At 42.1% G+C, this 18,019-nt stretch overlaps 1 protein-coding gene across 2 annotated transcripts in view; it reads left to right on the forward strand.

Annotated features, from left to right (window-relative positions):
- Positions 1-1,089: 1,089 nt before the first annotated feature.
- STAT3 (signal transducer and activator of transcription 3) overlaps positions 1,090-18,019 on the forward strand; it is a 75,728-nt gene continuing 58,798 nt past the window's right edge. For both annotated transcript variants that reach the window (XM_025439585.3, XM_025439586.3), the window contains exon 1: positions 1,090-1,308. The gene's annotated coding sequence lies outside the window, so the exon portion shown is untranslated. The remainder of the gene's footprint in view (positions 1,309-18,019) is intronic.

The raw sequence follows: 18,019 nt of genomic DNA on the forward strand, positions 1-18,019 counted from the left end.
ATAAGGGCTCTGTTTAGATTTCATCTTTATACCTCTTTGTATTAAACACAATAAATGCAAATATTAATAGCTGTTATTTAAAAAAACCCTGGTAGTGTCAGCTCGCAAACACACACACACACACACACACACACACACACACCCCATTCCATTATGCAAGGTACATCCCTTATTTTGTAAGGTAAAATGTCTCCATTTCCTATAAACTACTAACTTCAAAGCAGTAAAACTTGGAATCGAAATAGAGTAGACGAAAAAGGAAAAGGCAGGTAATTTCAAGTATTTTAGCTCAGACGCATAAAGGTAATGTGTCTATGTGTCAGTCTTCACATGCTCTCTGGGCTGCCTTCTTGTGAACCCGCCAATGTGCGAGCCGTTGGCGTTTGATGCTAGAAGCGACGGAACGAGGGACAGGGTTAAATCCACTACCCTCTCCCCACGCACTCTAGTAATTACTCTATTTCCACGTCATGTTTCCGGGTGTGTGTGTCCCGACTCACGCAGAAACTGAAGTTCAAAGCAGGCGGGAGTCACCCATGTTCATTTTGCTGTCCCCAGAAACCCAATTCTGGCTTTGGGCCCCCTGAGAAACTGGCGATACCTGGGGACTATCTAACTGGTTGATTCCCACGTGGTAAGTGGCTTGCAACCTCGCCCCCACGTGGTGCCAAGAGCTGGGAAAAGGGAGAGCGGGCAGGAGAGAGCCGCATCAGGGGCATTTAAAGTGTCCTGACGTCACGCATTGCCAGGAACTCAGCTGAGTTTTCAGCAGGACATTCCGGTCATCTTCCCTCCCTCCCCCCGGGCTTCTGTGCCCAAGGCCGCCGCTCCTCTCCTGCTGTGGCGGAGGGAGGGGCACTAAGCGCTCGGAACAGCCAGCACTGGGGCGTTCCCAGCCCAATATTGGCCCCGCCCTTTCCCCCAGAGGCTCTCCTCATTGGCCGGTGGGTGGGGCCTCGGGTGTACAGTATATGCATCAGTGCCCTGGGTGGCCGGGAAACCTGGCCGTCTCATGAATTATGCAGAAGCGGCGTGTCCCTGCCAGGCTGGGGCTGGGCGGGGATTGGCTGGAGGGGCTGTAATTCAGCGGTTTCCGGAGCTGCCGCGGCGTAGACAGGGAGGGGGGAGTCTGGGGTTCCGACGTCGCCGCGGAGCGAGCGAGCCCGAACCGGATCCTTGACGAGCTCCCCTGCTCCGCGCTCTCTCTCCGCTTCTGCCCGGAGAGGCCCCGCGGCCTGAGGGAGCCCCGCGGCCCGCACCCCGGCGCAAGTGCAGCCCCGGCCTGTCGGGCCTGAGCCCGAGAAACAGGTGAAGGGGGTGAAGGGTGGGGCCGCCCCCCCCCACCGGCCCCCAGGCCCGGGGACCCCGGGTGGGGGGTGCCAGAGGGTCCAGGAGCTTCTGCCTTGTGTGGGGGAGTTGTGGATGGAAACTTGAGTGGGGCAGGGGGGAGGAATACGTGGAGATGGGAGCGTCAATCAGGAGACAAGTCCCGGGATGACAGGAGCGGGCCTCTGAAGGGACAGGGGGCGCTGGAAGGAAGTTTCGTTCTTTGGAGAAAGGGCAGACTCCGAGGGAGAGGGAAAATGGGGTTAAGGAGGAGGACTATGGGGCGAGGACACTCTAGGGTGGGGGTGGCAGGAGTGAGGGACAGCCCCCCGACTTCCTGCTCCCTGAGGCTCTGGGGACGTTCCGGCCTCAGGAGCAACTGTCACGCCGGCGGAGATCACGGGGGATCAAGGGGTGGGGGTTTGGGAAAGAGCTTTCTCTGCGCTCCCCGGCGGCTGCCGGCTGAGCCAATTCCTCGGCCTTGCTCTGTGCCCTCTCCTTTAGGAGCCAGCCTGCCCCTCCAGAAGTAGGAATAGGTGTCTTCCCCCTACAGCCCCACAGGCTGGTTGGTTGTGGGTCGGATTATTGCATAAGAATCAAGTTTCCTGTAGGGAAATTGACAGTCTTGTACTCTTTAAATTCCTTCCCGGCTTTTTTTTTTTCTCCCTAGATTAAAAACCCTGCTTCCCTCCTCCCCTTCTGAAAACAAAGCAAAATACCAAAATACCCCCCCCCCCCAAGCCAGTTCTAGGGAGAAATAAGCCTCTTTCTTCCTTGACATTGTTCTTTTATAGACACCTGGTAAACTTGGCCAGAAGATAAATAATTGAGTCCTTGCGTTTACTGGATTGTGGTGTTGCTTAATTGCATAGGACAGAATGAACCAATCGCGAGTGGGAGTTTTCTGTCTTGGAGCCAAGATCTTGGGTAAACGCAGAGGGAAACAAAGACAGGCTGGCCTTGGCAAAGCCATGTGTGCAAACTTTACCTGTGATTGGGGGGTGTGGTTGGGCTTAAGTTAGCAAAATTCAAACCCTCATCCAAGTTGCTTTTTTCTTATTTAGTGCATATCTTTCTCTGTTACATCAGGTGAGTGTGTGGTATGGACACACTTTTTTTTTAAGTTAAAAATGTACATAATGTGTCTCTGCTGGTTTTTATCGGGTGTGGATCTACAGGCTATGTTCTGTGTATGGGTTGTAACTTTTTGGCTGCTGTGCTGATAATGCTCTGGTTGGAATAAATCAGAACTATAAATCATCTCAATCTTTTTTTTTTTTCATCTCAATCTTTTATATGTGAATTTAGACTGTGTTATGACTTGATTCAGCCAAATTTCTGTTTTATATTAAATATGTCTGTGTTCCTTGAGCCAACACATTTATTTCCTTGTTATATGTGCCAGACTGGAGTACTAGCAGAATTTTTGCTCAGACATTTATTTGCATAGTGAGATGGGGAAATCTGGAAAACCAAAAAAAAATAAAAATAAAAAAAAGTATATATTGGGAGGTTGATCTTGAAGTCTATATATTTGTTAGTGAATCTTCCACGGAAAACGACTAGCAAATTCACGATTTTTAAAATTTCTGTATATAGTACTTTTGGGAAGGATAACTATTTAGAAATATCCACAGCTATGACTTGCGGTACAAAGGGTAGGTAGTTCACATGACATTAACCCCATTTTATAGATAGGGGAACTGAGGCCCAAGGAACAAAGCACTTGCCCAAGGCAGTGGAGTGCCATAGTGTTAGAACTTGTACCTTTGGTGTAGTTTGTTATTTTGACCTAACTATATTAAGTATTAGGTATTGGTTTACAGTGAGTGAGTGTAGACCCTGCTGGGAAAAGCGTCACTGAAATTCTAACATATATCTGGACAGTGAAATATCACCAACAGGCTGCTAAGACTCCTACAGAGAGAGCCAATAAACAGATGCAAAAAGAAGTAGAAATAGGGTTTGCCTAGGTTATTTTTCCATCTTCTGTGTCTAACGTGGGAAGTCACAAACTTTTTAGTCCGCATGACTTTTCATCAGAATTTAGCTATTTGCTAATGGAGGGAGATAAAAATGCCCTTTAATCCAGAGTGCCTTGTGGCTTCACCAGTGATCATTTGTGTCTCAAGAAAGTTGCTTTCTCCTGCTTGCCTCTACTTGTCTTGACTTTCAGATGTGAGTTGGGGCAGAGGTAGTGACCATCGCAGATGCTGAGGCCAGCACCTTTCTACCTTACAGTTTCCTCAGAGATGGTGTACAGGTCAACAAATATTTACTTTTTGCAACGTTGTGAAAGTTGCCATGAAGAATCAGAGGCTTTGTTCACAGCACTTGCAGACCACTAAGGGGACTTGATAAATGCTTTATCCCTATAGTGCAACATGTCCTCAAAGAGATGGTGAGTCGTTAAGGCTGTGCTCTCCAACAAAGAAGCTATTATATATTAAAATATGGATAGCACAGCTATAGAACATTTCCGCTATCCTGAAAGTTCTATTGGATAGTGCTGCACTAAGTGCTACCGGTCTTCAGAGGAAGGAGAGGTTATGAGACCTGGAATGGTCTAGGAAGTCTTCTTGCCAAAGGTGAGATTTGATCTGAGTCCCAAATAATAGTTGGAATTTGATAGGTGTAAAGAGCTTGGGGTGAGGAGGTATGATGGTACAGTAGGAACAAAATCCTGGTAGATTAGGAAGGTGAGTAGGGGAGGAATGTTTGCTTGTTAGAGGCCTCATTGAATGCCAGATCACAGAATTCCAGATTCTGTCCTTTTAAAGATTTTTGAGGTCAAGTATTAGTGTTTAATTATGGAGTGCCTATTATGTGTAGGGCATGTTCCTGGCATTGGTTAATTTGTACAAAGTAGATCAGTGCACATGGCCTCTGCCCTAGGGGAGTTGTCTTTGGGGCTGAGCTTATAAATTGGGCCAGACCCAAAGAGAGGTGTTCTGACTTATTACCAGATTTGTGTGTTTAAGTGCAGAAATGCCTTTTAGGATTTTTAATTGGCTGTAAATAGCCACTTACATTTTATGTCTTCCATATTTGAACAGTTGTACTATAACTTTTGGGTCATTCATAAAACCACCAAAAGAGCAATTGAGGGACATCCCCAAATCTTGAAGGAGTCCTGGTGTTCTGGAGCAGCCTTGGTGAGATCCAGCAGGATGACACTGAATGGCTGTTTCAGTCTTTGTTGGCTATAGTGAAAAAAATTAATATCACCATTACACATTTGTTACTAGGAACCTTGGCTTACTATGGTGCACTTTAGTCAAGATGGCCAGATGGTACTTTGGTGGTCAGTTGTTAGAAATGTCTCTAGTTTTAAAAGGAATAGTGTGTGGAAGAATGAATTTCTGTTCTGCTTAGTTCTCACTTGTCATGTTAAGATTATTGTAACTCTTAAGTCAGATAAGGCAAACATTTCATTTTGTTTTGCTTTAATTTATTTATTTATTATCAGCAAACATTTTATGCTGAGAGCTGATTACTGTGCTAGGCAGTATCCAAGGATAATGAAATATGGTTCCTATTTTCACAGAACTAGAGGTGTTATGCGGACCAAGGTATGTGTTGCTTTACACAGGGCAGAGGAGGTGACAGGATAAATGGTTTGAATCTCTCTCTCTCTCTCTCTCTTTTTTTTTTTAAAGATTTTATTTATTTATTCATGAGAGACACACAGAGAGAGAGAGAGAGAGAGGCAGAGACAAAGGCAGAAGGAGAAGCAGGCTCCATGCAGGAAGCCTGATGTGGGGCTCAATCCTGGGACTCCAGGATCATGCCCTGAGCCAAAGGCAGATGCTCAACTGCTGAGCCACTCAGGCATCCCAGTGGTTTAAATCTCATGCTCTGGAGTCAGACAGGTCTGGGATCAGATCCTGAATCTGCTACTTCCTCTTCAGAACCTGAATCTCAGTTTCTTATCTGTAAAAGTAGAGGATAACAGTGCCTATCTCTGAGGCCCATTAAAGATTCAATGAGATAAAAGAGGTAAAATGCTTAGCATAATGCATGGCACACAGGAAGAACTCAGTAAATCTAAGTTCTTATTAAATGCCCCAGGAAAAGAGATTAATTGTCTTCAGGAGTGAGAAAAAGGCTTTATTACAGAGGGCCTTTATTACTTCGAACACCTATGAACAGCATTTTGTAGGATGAATAGGAATTCTGACAAAGTTGAGTGGTGAACAGTTGCTTACAGGGCCAAGAAACATGAATGTGCAGAGGCTTAAAACAGCAGAGTGTGTCCAGGGAGCTACAAGTAGAAGTTTTTTTTTAAAGATTTTATTCATTTATTCATGAGAGACACACAGAGAGAGACAGAGACATAGGCAGAGGGAGAACTAGGTTCCCCACAGGGAGCCCAATGTGGGACTTGCTCCCAGGACCCCGGGATCACGCCCTGAGCTGAAGGCAGATGCTCAACCACTGAGGTGTCCCTAGAAGTGGAAGTTCTTAATTTAGGAGGACTGAACTGAGGGGAGAGGAAGCTGCTGAGCCATGGCTCTTACCTCTTCTCTTAATTATTCTTTTCACATATCATTAAAAGTAAGTTGTTTTGTCCTACTTACAAAAGAAATATTTGCTGTTACAAAAAATTTAAATTTGTAGAACATAAACTATGTGTATTTTATGTATATCTTGTTAATAGTTTGGTATGTATTTCTCCAGATTTTTTTGTACCCTTTTCTATTTACCAATTTATCTGGGACATATTTATTGCAAATTTCTTTTTAATAGCCTAATAAAAGAACAAGAAGAAAAGCAAATCTGCCCCCCAGAATACAGTAAGTTTTGGATTATCTAGCTTTTCTTTCTGCTACCCTCATCTATAAGAATAATGACTCTTCTAATCAGTGAACTTTTGCCTGACCTGATTTTTTTTTTTTTTAACTACATTGGAAAAGGAACCTATTTTGAGCATTTATAAGGTAACATTGTAGCGTCGAAACTCTTAGGCTGTGTATTGGAGGGTTTCATGATCCAACATTGCTATAGGAGGTGAAAGATCAGGCTATGAGGTCAGACTCCTTGGACTTTAATCCCAAATCCAAGGACCCCTGGGTGGCTCAGTGGTTGAGTGCCTCCCTTCAGCCCAGGGTGTGATCCTGGAGTCCCAGGATCGAGTCCCACATCGGGCTCCCTGCATGGAGCCTACTTCTCCCTCTGCCTGTGTCTCTGCCTCTCTCATGAATAAATAAAATTAAAATAAAAATTAAAATAAAATTAAAAAAAAACAAATCCAGTGCCTCTTAGACTTTGGGTCAGTTGCTTTAACTTCTCTGGGCTTCAGTTTCTCTAGCCATAAAACATAGATACCAGGTTTCATTGTAGGGAAGTTGTGAGGATTAAGCAAAACAATGTGTGTATATATATATGTGTATATGTTTGTTTCTTTATAGTATAGTAGGCTCTATGCCCAATATGGGGCTTGAACTCACAAACTGTAGATCAAGGGTCGCATGCTCTACTGGCTGAGCCAGTCAGGTGTCCCGCAAGATAATATGTTTAAAGTACTTTACACAGTGCCTGGCAGATAGCTAAAATTTGAGTGCTAATAATTAATATCATTAAAATATCTACCTACAAAGGCAAGTTATGATTCATGGTAGCCATTAATGAACCAAAGGAAAGAAGGAGTAATTGGGAGATTCTAACTAATAGGAAAAAAAACTAAATGAATAGGGACCAGGGGGATTTACATTGTGGTGGAGGAGATGGAGGCTGTCACGTAAAAGGAATAGGCAAATCGTAAATTCCTGTCTACATGAAGGTCCCTGTGATAGGTCTCTTTGCATCTTCCAAAGCCTATGATTGTGGGCTATTTAAGTAATATTTAACACATTTTTAAAAAGATTTTATTTATTCATGAGACACACACACACACACACAGAGAGAGAGAGAGAGAGAGAGAGGCAGAGACACAGGCAGAGGGAGAAGCAGGCTCAGTGCAGGGAGCCTGATGTGGGACTCGATCCCTGGACTCCAGCATCATGCCCTGGGCATGAAGGCAGACTCTAAACCACTGAGCCACCCAGGGATCCCTATTTCACACATTAAAAATGTATTACACTTAGGAATTTGAACAGTCCCTTAGAGGTCTTCATAACACTAAAACTGGAGGTGATGTTGAAGGTTTGAGGGGTAGAGGAGTCAGACACGGAAGGTGGGGGTGTGGCATATCCCAAGTAGAATGAATGACCTATCTGAGGCTAGGAGGTGGTTTGTCCCTTCACATCTGTGTGTGTGTGTGTGTGTGTGTGTGTGTGTGTGTGTATTTAAGTGCATCTGTTTTCACCAGAGGAGTAGAGCTTTATTTTCTTATCCTGTAACTTTCCTTTGCAAACGCATCTGTATTCAAAATAGCCTTGCGGTTAAGAAGAACCACTCAGCTTCTCCCTGAAACGGGTTTTCTCACACTGACTCTTCAGTTTGGGATCCGAGAAGCCAGGAAAGAAAGGCCCCCCAGTTGCATCTAGTCCGTATGTGGGGCAGGAGGAAGCCAGCAGAGCTTGAAAGAGAAAGTAAACCTTCTGGTAAATAAATGGCTTCCTTATTGTGGAGGAGGAGCACAAATTATTAGGGGGATGTTTGGGTAGTTTTTGTAAAAGCCATTTCTGAAAACTGATTTAGATTAGCGAAGGTGAGCTCAATTGAGGAAAACCCTGCCCAGTCTGGTGTTAACCACCTGTTTTCCCGCTTTGTTGATTGATTTTATTAGTTTTCGGTATCCTGACCACTCATTCTGGTTTTGAGAAATGGCAATTTGAGTCTGAATTTGAGCACCTGCTTAAGTGAAAGCTTCCTAAAATGCATATTTTTCACATCTTTTCTAATGTTAATTTTGTTTTGTAGTTTAGCAGACACTTTTTCTGGCAGAGTGAAAAACATTAGACTTTCCTTCTTTGTCCTCCCCTACTCTCCCCACTAGGGTAATCCTCAAAACCCCAAAGACCTATGTTAGCTGTGTAATTACCTCTCTAATAAACCAAACAGTGCAATATCGCATCGAGTTAGCATTAAAATAGTCAGCCTTTGAATTCTTTTCTACTTGTGGTTTAGACATGATAAATATTTAATCTCAGACTGATTTTGTCTGGCAAATCAGTTTGGAATTTGGGTTCCTTCTTAATCAATATGTTTAGGGAAAGCAAATTTATTGAAATGTTAACCAAAATAAAACATAATTAGGATGGTACCTGTCTTATACATTGGGCCAAGTGGAATAATTGAAGCATTCTGGAGCCAAATAGCTAGCTAGCTTGCTTTCTTTCTTTCTTTCTTTCTTTCTTTTTTTCTTATTATTTTTAAAAGATTATTTATTTGAGAGAGAGAGAGAGAGAGAGAGAGAGAGGAGGAGCAGTAGAGGGAGAGGGACAAGCAGACTCAAGAGCCCTAGGTGGGTGGGGCTCCATCTCAGGACCCTGAGATTATGACCTGAGCCGAAACCGGCACCACACGGGTACCCTCCCCCTCTTTTATTTTTTTTTTTAACATGTATTGCATTCTATTTAATTTGGAAACTCCTGGGTGTTTTTTTGTTTTTGGTCTTTTTTAAGAGAAGGAGAGAGAGAGAGAATCCCAAGCAGGCCCCTCACCCAGCACCGACCTCACAACCCTGAGATCATGACCCGAGCTGAAATCAAGAGTCAGACGCTCAACTGACTAAGCCACCCAGACGCCCCACAAATCTCAATATTTATTCTTAATTCTATGTGTTATTGTCCCTTTGCACTGAAGCGTGTAAATAAGAGTGGATTGTAAGGGAGCCAAAGCACGTGGGGACACTTTAAGGTCCACATAATTGTCTTGGAGAATATTGGGTTCATGGAACTGTCTGAAATTCCTGTTTCTCAGTGTACCGCTGTGGTGCCAAATGTTGATAGTGGACAAGGTTGTGCCTGTTGGGGGGGTAGAGGGATGGGGTGGTGTGTTTATGGGAACTCTGTACTTTCTGCTCAGTTGTGCTTTGAACCTAAAACTGCGGTAAAAAGTAAAGCCTATTAGTTAAAATCCTATTTCTGCAGAAAAATCCAAGGTGTCCTGTGTGATTCCATAGGCTTCTGCCTCAGTTTACCCTAAGCTTTCCAGTGAGAGTACCGTTCTTATATACCCAGTGAGAATATCTCCTGAGGAAGGGAGAATGAAGCTGGAGGTGGGAGTTAGAGACCCACACCATACAGCCTGGATTAAACTACTTCCCCTTTCCTGAGGAAAGATGAATGCTAGCTGGTCTCAACCACAGATTTGCTGCAAGAGTATATCAGTTTTGTTTTTCAGTTCCAGACTCCAGTTTTCTTTATGGTAAAAGCAATATTTTAGAAAAAAAAAGAAAAGAAAGAAAGAAAGAAAGAAAGAAAGAAAGAAAGAAAGAAAGAAAGAAAGAAAAAGTTTAATCAGTACCAAAAGGTTTGTAGTAAATGGAGAGTTTTCTTTTCACCTTATTCTCTGAACTTTTCCCAGGGACAGCTAGTTATCCATTTCTTATTTTTTTTCAAAGTGATTTCATTTGTATACATGCAAATATACTATTTCTTTTTCCCTTCCCTAAAAATGTAGTACATTATACACATATCAAAAGGTATCTTACTTTTTGTCACTTTGTTTATCTTAGTAAACACTCCACGTGAATATGTTTATGTCTGTCTCATGTTTGTTTGTTTTTAAGATTTTATTTTTTTTTTTTTTTTTTTTTTTTTTTTTTTTTAATTTTTATTTATTTATGATAGTCACAGAGAGAGAGAGAGGCAGAGACACAGGCAGAGGGAGAAGCAGGCTCCATGCACTGGGAGCCCGATGTGGGATTCGATCCCGGGTCTCCAGGATCGCGCCCTAGGCCGAAGGCAGGCGCCAAACCGCTGCGCCACCTAGGGATCCCTAAGATTTTATTTTTAAGTAATCTCTACATTCAATGTGGAGCTTGAACTCATTACCCGAGATCAAGAGTCGCACACTCTTCTGACTGAGCCAGCCAGGCACACCTGTCTCGTGTTTTTAAGATGTACATAGTATTCTGGACTATGGATGCTATAATTTATTTTGATTTTTTTTTTTTTTTAGATTTTTTTTTTTAAGTACAGTCTACCCCTCCCCCATGTGGGACTCAAACTCATGATCCCAAGATCAAGAGTCACATGCTTTACTGGCTAAGTGAGCCAGGTGCCCCCCCCCTTTTTTAAAGATTATATGTATTTATTCATGAGAGACACACACACACACAGAGGTAGAGACACAGGCAGAGAGAGAAGCAGGCTCCATGCACGGAGCCCGATGTGGGACTTGATCCCAGGACTCCAGATCACGCCCTGGACCAAAGATAGGCCCTTAACCACTGAGCCACCCAGGGATCCCCCTCTTTTAAAAAAAATTAATAATTTATTTAATCTAATGATAGCCATAGACCATAGAATCTAAGACAGAAAACAATGTTGTGGTAAATATTCTCATATTTGTCTTTAGGCACATATGAATAAATCTGTACATCTATACTTTAAATGTTGTAACCATCAAATGCATACTGTTTAGAAATGTAGCTTTTCAGTTAACAGAGAACACATTCTTCTGAAACTTTAATTTTGGGGAGAAGTCTAGCTATGTCATTAAATGAAACTCCAATCTGTCACTTGGGCAGATAGGAATATTGCCTTTACTTCCTTACCTTTACCCTGTGCCTGCCCCCATTCAATTTTTTTGAACGCTTGCTGTTCATATTACCTATGATGTTAGGGCCCAGTTTCCATTAATTTCAACTGTTCCAGTCCTAAAACAACATGCCATTTTGTGTCCTTGAGCAAGTGGGGCAGAAGCTGTGTTTTGATTTTTGTATTGTTCCCTTGGATGGGCTGCTCATTGATGCTTCAGTTTAAATTTATAGAAGCAGTTCTCAAGAGTATTGCCAACAGACCCCTCAGGGCCCTGAGACCTTTCACAGGGTGTCTTTGATATCAAAATTACTTCCATAATGTTATTTGTATCTTTTACTTAGTTGTCATTTACACTTAATGCTAGTTATTGTATGTAGTGTACTCACAGAAGGAAAAAATGACTTTACTTAAGAATGTCCATGACACAACAGTAAACAATATTAATTTCATTTCCCTTTCAACTCTGGAGGATGTGCCTTTTTTGATATCCTGTGATGAAATGGGAGGTAGGCATAAAGCACTTCGGCTGCACACAGAAGTATGATGGTTGTCTCAGGGAAGAGATCTTGTGGGAACATTTCAGTTACAATTTCAAACTAGCTGCCTTTTTTTTTTTTTTTTTTTTAATGAAACACCATCTTTACTCTGAAAGAATGACAGACCAACTGGTATGCTGGTAGACATTTTCTCACAAATGAAAGAAGGGAAGCCATCTCTTCAAGGAAAACAACTGGCAATCTTTGTTGCCAATGATAAAATTTAAGCTTTTGAGGGAAAATAAATTTTGAGTTTGACAGTTTTTCCATATTAAACTTTTTAAATGATAAAACAAATGTTTTTTTTAATAGTTTATAATGAAATGTGTTGGTATTTGAAAGGTCTGTGTGTCTCTGAAGTAGTGTTTTCCAAATGATTAATGTACAACATTACTAAATCATGTTTGGGAAAACATTCTACTCAAAATGCAGGATAGGGGCACCTGAATAGCTCAGTCTGTTGAGTGTTTGCCTTCTACGCAGGTTGTGATCCCACAGTTCTGGGATAGAGCCCTGGGAGCCCTGTGTCAGGCTCCCTGCTTGACAGGAAGCCTGCTTCTCCCACTCGCTCTGCCCTTCTCCCTCTCCCTCTGCCATTCCCATCACTTCTACTCTCTGACTCTGTCAAATGGATTTAAAAAAAAAAAAACAAAATCCAAAACCCCAAAAGCAGAATAGACTAATGGATCTCAGTGCAGCTGAGTATGAAAAGTTAGTTGAGATCCAACAGCATGCAATCTACATTGCATCTAATCTTTAAGAAACTACCACTTGTTGAATTTTGGTGTGATGTTAAGGAATATCCAAAATTATCTGTAAAGGCTATTAAGATAACCTTCATTTTCCAATTGGTGTTAGATCAAGTTTTCTTCATTCACTTCTATCAAAGCTATATACTGCAACAGATTGAATGCAAAAGCAAATATGAGAATCCAGCTGTCTTCTATTAAGCTGGATATTAGAGAAATTTCCAAAACTTTTACAGTGTCACTCTCCACTAATTTTTTTGGTTTTGGAAAATAGTTATTTTTCCACAGAAATGTTATTTATGTTAATATATAACTGGTTTAGGGGTAGCCCCGGTGGCACAGCGGTTTAGCACCGCCTGCAGCCCAGGGCGTGATCCTGGAGACCCTGGATCAAGTCCCACATCAGGCTCTCTGCGTGGAGCCTGCTTCTCCCTCTGCCTGTGTCTCTGCCTCTCTCTCTGTGTGTCTCTATGAATAAATAAATAAAGTTTAAAAAAATATATATAACTGGTTTATTATTTTTAATGAATATTTTTTAAATTTCTATTTTAACTTCTAATATAATAAATATTAGTAGATATAACCTTCATAAACAAAAGTTCTTTAAGGTCCTTATTTTTAAAGATATAAAGGAGTCCTGAGACCAAAAAGTTTAAGAACTACTAGTCTAAAGATTTTAATACAAGAACCCCCAGGATAAAAAAAAAAAAAAAAAGAACCCCCAGGATACTTGTTTAAAACAAAAAGAAGATTCTATGGTTTTGACCCAGAGAGTCTGATTTTAGTAGATCTAGGGTCATTTTAACAAGCAATCAGGTATTCTCAAACAGATGATCCTTGGCTTGAGATATGCTGCTTTAAAGAACCATAAGCTATGAAGTCTTTTTTTCTTTTTTTCTTTTTTTAAAGATATTTATTTATTCATGAGAGACACAGAGAGAAAGAGAGAGAGAGAGTGAGAGAGAAAGGCAGAGACACAGGCAGAGGGAGAAGCAGGCTCCATGCAAGGAGCCCGATGCGGGAGTCGAACCTGGGAATCCGGGATCACACCCTGAGCCAAAGGCAGGCGCTCAAACACTGAGCCACTCAGGCATCCCAATATAAAGTCTTTTTTCGGATTAACAAAGTCATGTCTACAGGGTTCATAAATCGTTGTTGTTCTGGAGATAAAGGTAAATGGTAGGCATATAGTTTACTAAGGAAAAATGCTTTGGAGATCCTTCCTTCCTATTTATTTATCTTTTTAAAGATTTTAAGTAATCTCTACACCCAATGTGGGGTTTGAACTCACAACCCCAAGATCAAGAGTTGTATGCTCAGGTGCCTGGCATACAAGAGCAATATGCTCTTAATCTCAGGGCCCCTAGATATTTCTTTTTATTCTGTTTATTCTTCTTAGCATTTATGGACCTTAATATTAATCAGATGTGGATTATGACTATCAAAAGAATCATGATTTTACCAGATTAATATTCAGCCTTGTTTTATTGACAGATAATAAACGAACATATTAAGACAGTTTTTGACTGCTTTGATTAATTTCAGAGATATCTATTTCAGACATGACATGTCTTTTTAAAATATTACTTATTGAAGATTTTAACTTATTTAATTATTTTAGAGAGTGAGCACAAGCAAGGGGAAGGGCAGAGGGGGAGGGAGAGAGACAAGCAGACTCCAGAGCCCCACATGGGATAGGGCTCAGTCTCACGCCCCTGAGATCATGACCCGAGGCAAAATCAAGAGTTGAACACTTAACTTACTGAGCCACCCTTTCAAACTTGTCTTTATAATAAAGTTAGCTTTCATTTATTACATGTAACATAAGTAAAATTCTTATCTTCCTTTCTTTAAAAAAAATATTTTATTTATTTATTCATGAGAGATACAGAGAGAGAGGCAGAGGGAGAAACAGGCTCCCCACAGGGAATCCAATGTGGGACTCGATCCTGGGACTCTGGGATCACGCCCTGAGCTGAAGGCAGATGCTAAACCACTGAGCCACCCAAGCATCCTTCCTTTCTTCTTATAATTGCTTATATAACCAATTCAAAGAGGAATTTACTTGTCAGAAATCACACAGTATAGGTAAGACTTAAAAAGATAATTTTTAAAAAAGATTTTATTTATTCATGAGAGATACAGAGAGAGAGAGGCAGGGACCTAGGCAGAGGGAGAAGCAGGCTCCATGTAGGGAACCCAATGTGGGACTTGATCCTGGGACCCCAGGATCACGCCATGAGCCGAAGGCAGACACTTAACTGCTGAGCCACCCAGGTGTCCCTGGAAAGGTAAATTGATTCTACTAGCCTGGGAATTTGAAGACTCCAAGTTTGTGTTCTGGCCATACCATTATCATTGTGATCACGTAACATTTCTGTCCTTATCTGTAAAATGGGAACAACAACCTATTGATAGAATTGTTACATACAGTATCTCAGCCCCCTCAGGGTTCTCTTTGGCTGAGTGATTAACTGGAAAACCCAATGTGAGTTCATGCTTCAGGCCGAAGCATGATGTGAGTCTAAGAATTTATTCTTTTTCTAAATCATGTCCACTACCTCACATTGTTGGATTATAATTTCATGAGTAGTTGTGCCTTTTCATAAGTTCTTTTATTTTTTTAAAGATTTATTTATTTATTTATTTATTTAGACAGAGAGAGAGAGAGAGAGAGAGAAGCAGAGACACAGGCAGAGGGAGAAGCAGGCTCCGTGCTGAGAGCCTGACTGGGACTCGATCCCGGGACTCCAGGATTGCACCCTGGGCCAAAGGCAGGCGCTAAACCACTGAGCCACCCAGGGATCCCCAAGTTCTTTTATTTTTTTAAAGATTTTATTTATTTATTCATGACAGACAGAGAGAGAGAGAGGCAGAGACACAGGTATAGGGAGAAGCAGGCTCCATGCAGGGAGCCTGATGTGGGACTCTATCCCGAGTCTCCAGGATTACACCCCGGCTCAAGGCAGCGCTAAACCACTGGGCCACTGGGGCTGCCCAATAAATTCTTATTTGGACGCTAATGGATAAGATCAGCTCTTTTCTGAGTGCTTATATTACAAAACTATGATGTACATGAGGTGACTTATTTTTCCAAGTATTCATTTTGAGAAGACTTAATAGAAAAGCTTTTTTTTTTTTTTTAAGATTTTATGTATTTATTCATGAGAGACGCACACAGAGAGAGGCAGAGACACGGGCAGAGGGTGAAGCAGGCTCCATGCAGGGAGGTCGACGCGGGACTTGATCCCGGGTCCCCAGGATCAGGCCCTGGGTGGAAGGCAGCCCCAAACCACTTAGCCACCCGTGCTGCCCTAGAAAAGTTTTTTTTTTTTTTTTAATTTTTATTTATTTATGATAGTCACAGAGACAGAGAGAGAGAGGCAGAGACACAGGCAGAGGGAGAAGCAGGCTCCATGCACCGGGAGCCTGACGTGGGATTCGATCCCGAGTCTCCAGGATCGCGCCCTGGGCCAAAGGCAGGCGCCAAACCGCTGCGCCACCCAGGGAACCCGAAAAGGTTTTTTTTAAATGGGGAGATAGCCTAAATAAAATTTAAGCTTTGTAGGTCAGATTTATCTTTAAAAATCCTTTTCATAAAGTTCAACTCATATATCTTAAAAATTAATGGATTATATACATTATATATACATTTTTTTTTTTTTAAAGAGAGAGAGCATGTACACAGGGGTGGAGGGGAGGAGCAGAAGGAGGGAGAGAGAGAATCTTAAGCAGACGCCATGCCCAGTGCAGAGGCCAACTCAGGGCTCAATCTCATGACCCTGAGATCATGACCTAAGCTGAAATCAAGAGATGCATATTAACTGACTGAACCACTCAGGCACCCCTATAGACTATATATATATTTTTAGAGCCATTTTAGGTTCATAGGAAAATTGAGCAGAAAGTATAGAGTTCCCATATACCCTCTCCTGTCTCTCCTCACAGTTTCTCCGATTATTAACATCTTGCTTTGGAATAATACATTTGTTACTATTTTTTTTTTTTTTTAATTTTATTTATTTATGATAGTCACAGAGAGAGAGAGAGAGAGGCGCAGAGACACAGGCAGAGGGAGAAGCAGGCTCCATGCACCGGGAGCCCGATGTGGGATTCGATCCCGGGTCTCCAGGATCGCGCCCTGGGCCAAAGGCAGGCGCCAAACCGCTGCGCCACCCAGGGATCCCCATTTGTTACTATTGATAAGCCAGTATATATATTTTAAATCTCTACACCAGATGTGGGGCTCAAACTCATGACCCTGAGATCAAGAGTCACATGTTCCACTGACTGAGCCAGCCAGGTGTGCCATGAGCCAATATTAATACATTATTATTAACTAAAGCCCCCAGTTAATACTATAGTTCACCTTGTTGTATATTCTATGGATTTTGACAAATGTATGAGGACATATATCCACCATAAAATAGCAAAGAGCCTGATGCAACTCTAGGATCATGACCTGAGCCAAAGGCAGAAGCTTAACAGCTTGACTGACTGAGCCACCCAGGTGTCCCTCCCCCTAAATTTAATTTTCAGATTCTCCTGGGTCTAGATGGGGCTGGCCTGAGGACTATAGTCCAGAGTATGGATTTTTTTTTTAAAGATTTTATTTATTTATTTATGAGAGAGAGAGAGAAAAGGCTCCATGCAGGGAGCCCAACGCAGGACTCCTGGTCTCCAGGATCACACCCCGGGCTGAAGGCGGTGCTAAACCACTGGGCCACTGGGGCGGCCCCAGAGTATGGATTTAAATACTGATCTTTATTTTTAGAGTGATCTCTCTACCCTTACATATAATGTGCTAGATAGAGTGTTGATTCTTCTCTAAGACCTGAAAATTTCTGGGGATCCCTGGGTGGCTCAGTGGTTTAGCGCCTGCCTTTGGCCCAGGGTGTGATCCAGGAGTCCCAGGATCAAGTCCCACATCAGGCTCCCTGCATGGGGCCTGCTTCTCCCTCTGCCTGTGTCTCTGTGTCTCTCATGAATAAATAAATAAAATCCTAACATTTCTGACCCTAGGTAGATTGGGATAGTGGAGAAATACTGGAGGTTTCTAAATCTTTTTCAGGAGAAGAATCACTATTTTTGGAGGTCATTTTTTCTAGGGCCCTTTTTAATTGCCTTTTTTTTTTTTTTTTTGGTATATATCAGATTAAGGGATGAAAGTAAAAAGATACTATTCCAGGGGGTCTTTTCTTCTAAGGAGAAAAGTAACAAGAGCGGTTTGAGTGCTTTTGTGATCTCCTTGGTGGATTTGTCTTGGGGTTCAGAAACATTAACCCAATTTAAGTGGTATTGGATTCAGTTGAACGCCTTTTTTTCTTAAAAAACCCTCTTGGCTTCTGTGGCAACATATTCAGCCTGACTGGTCTTTCCTAGTTTCCTTTCCTGATTCATCCTCTACCTGAACACTAATGTTTGAAGGCCCTTAGGCTTCTAGGGCTTTCTTTTCCTTCCTTTTTCTAGATTCTATCCTCATTACCTGGCTTTAAACATCATTTCCATTCTGGTGATTATCAAGGGTGTGCCTCCAGCCCAGGCTTCTCCAGGCTCCCAATTCCTGTGTCCTGCTGCTTACTTGACATTTATTCTTGGGCAACTTTGTAGTTGTTTCCTGTTTGTCTTATCTAAAATGTAACTCTTAAACTTTCTCACCACAGGCTTGTGCCATTCCCCCCACCCAGTTTTCCCCATCTAAGTAAATGGCATCATCGTCTAACCAAACATCTGGAATAGCCCTCATTCACCTCTG

The sequence above is a fragment of the Canis lupus genome, chromosome 9 (assembly GCF_003254725.2).
Source record: "Canis lupus dingo isolate Sandy chromosome 9, ASM325472v2, whole genome shotgun sequence".
Taxonomy (NCBI): Eukaryota; Metazoa; Chordata; class Mammalia; order Carnivora; family Canidae; genus Canis; species Canis lupus.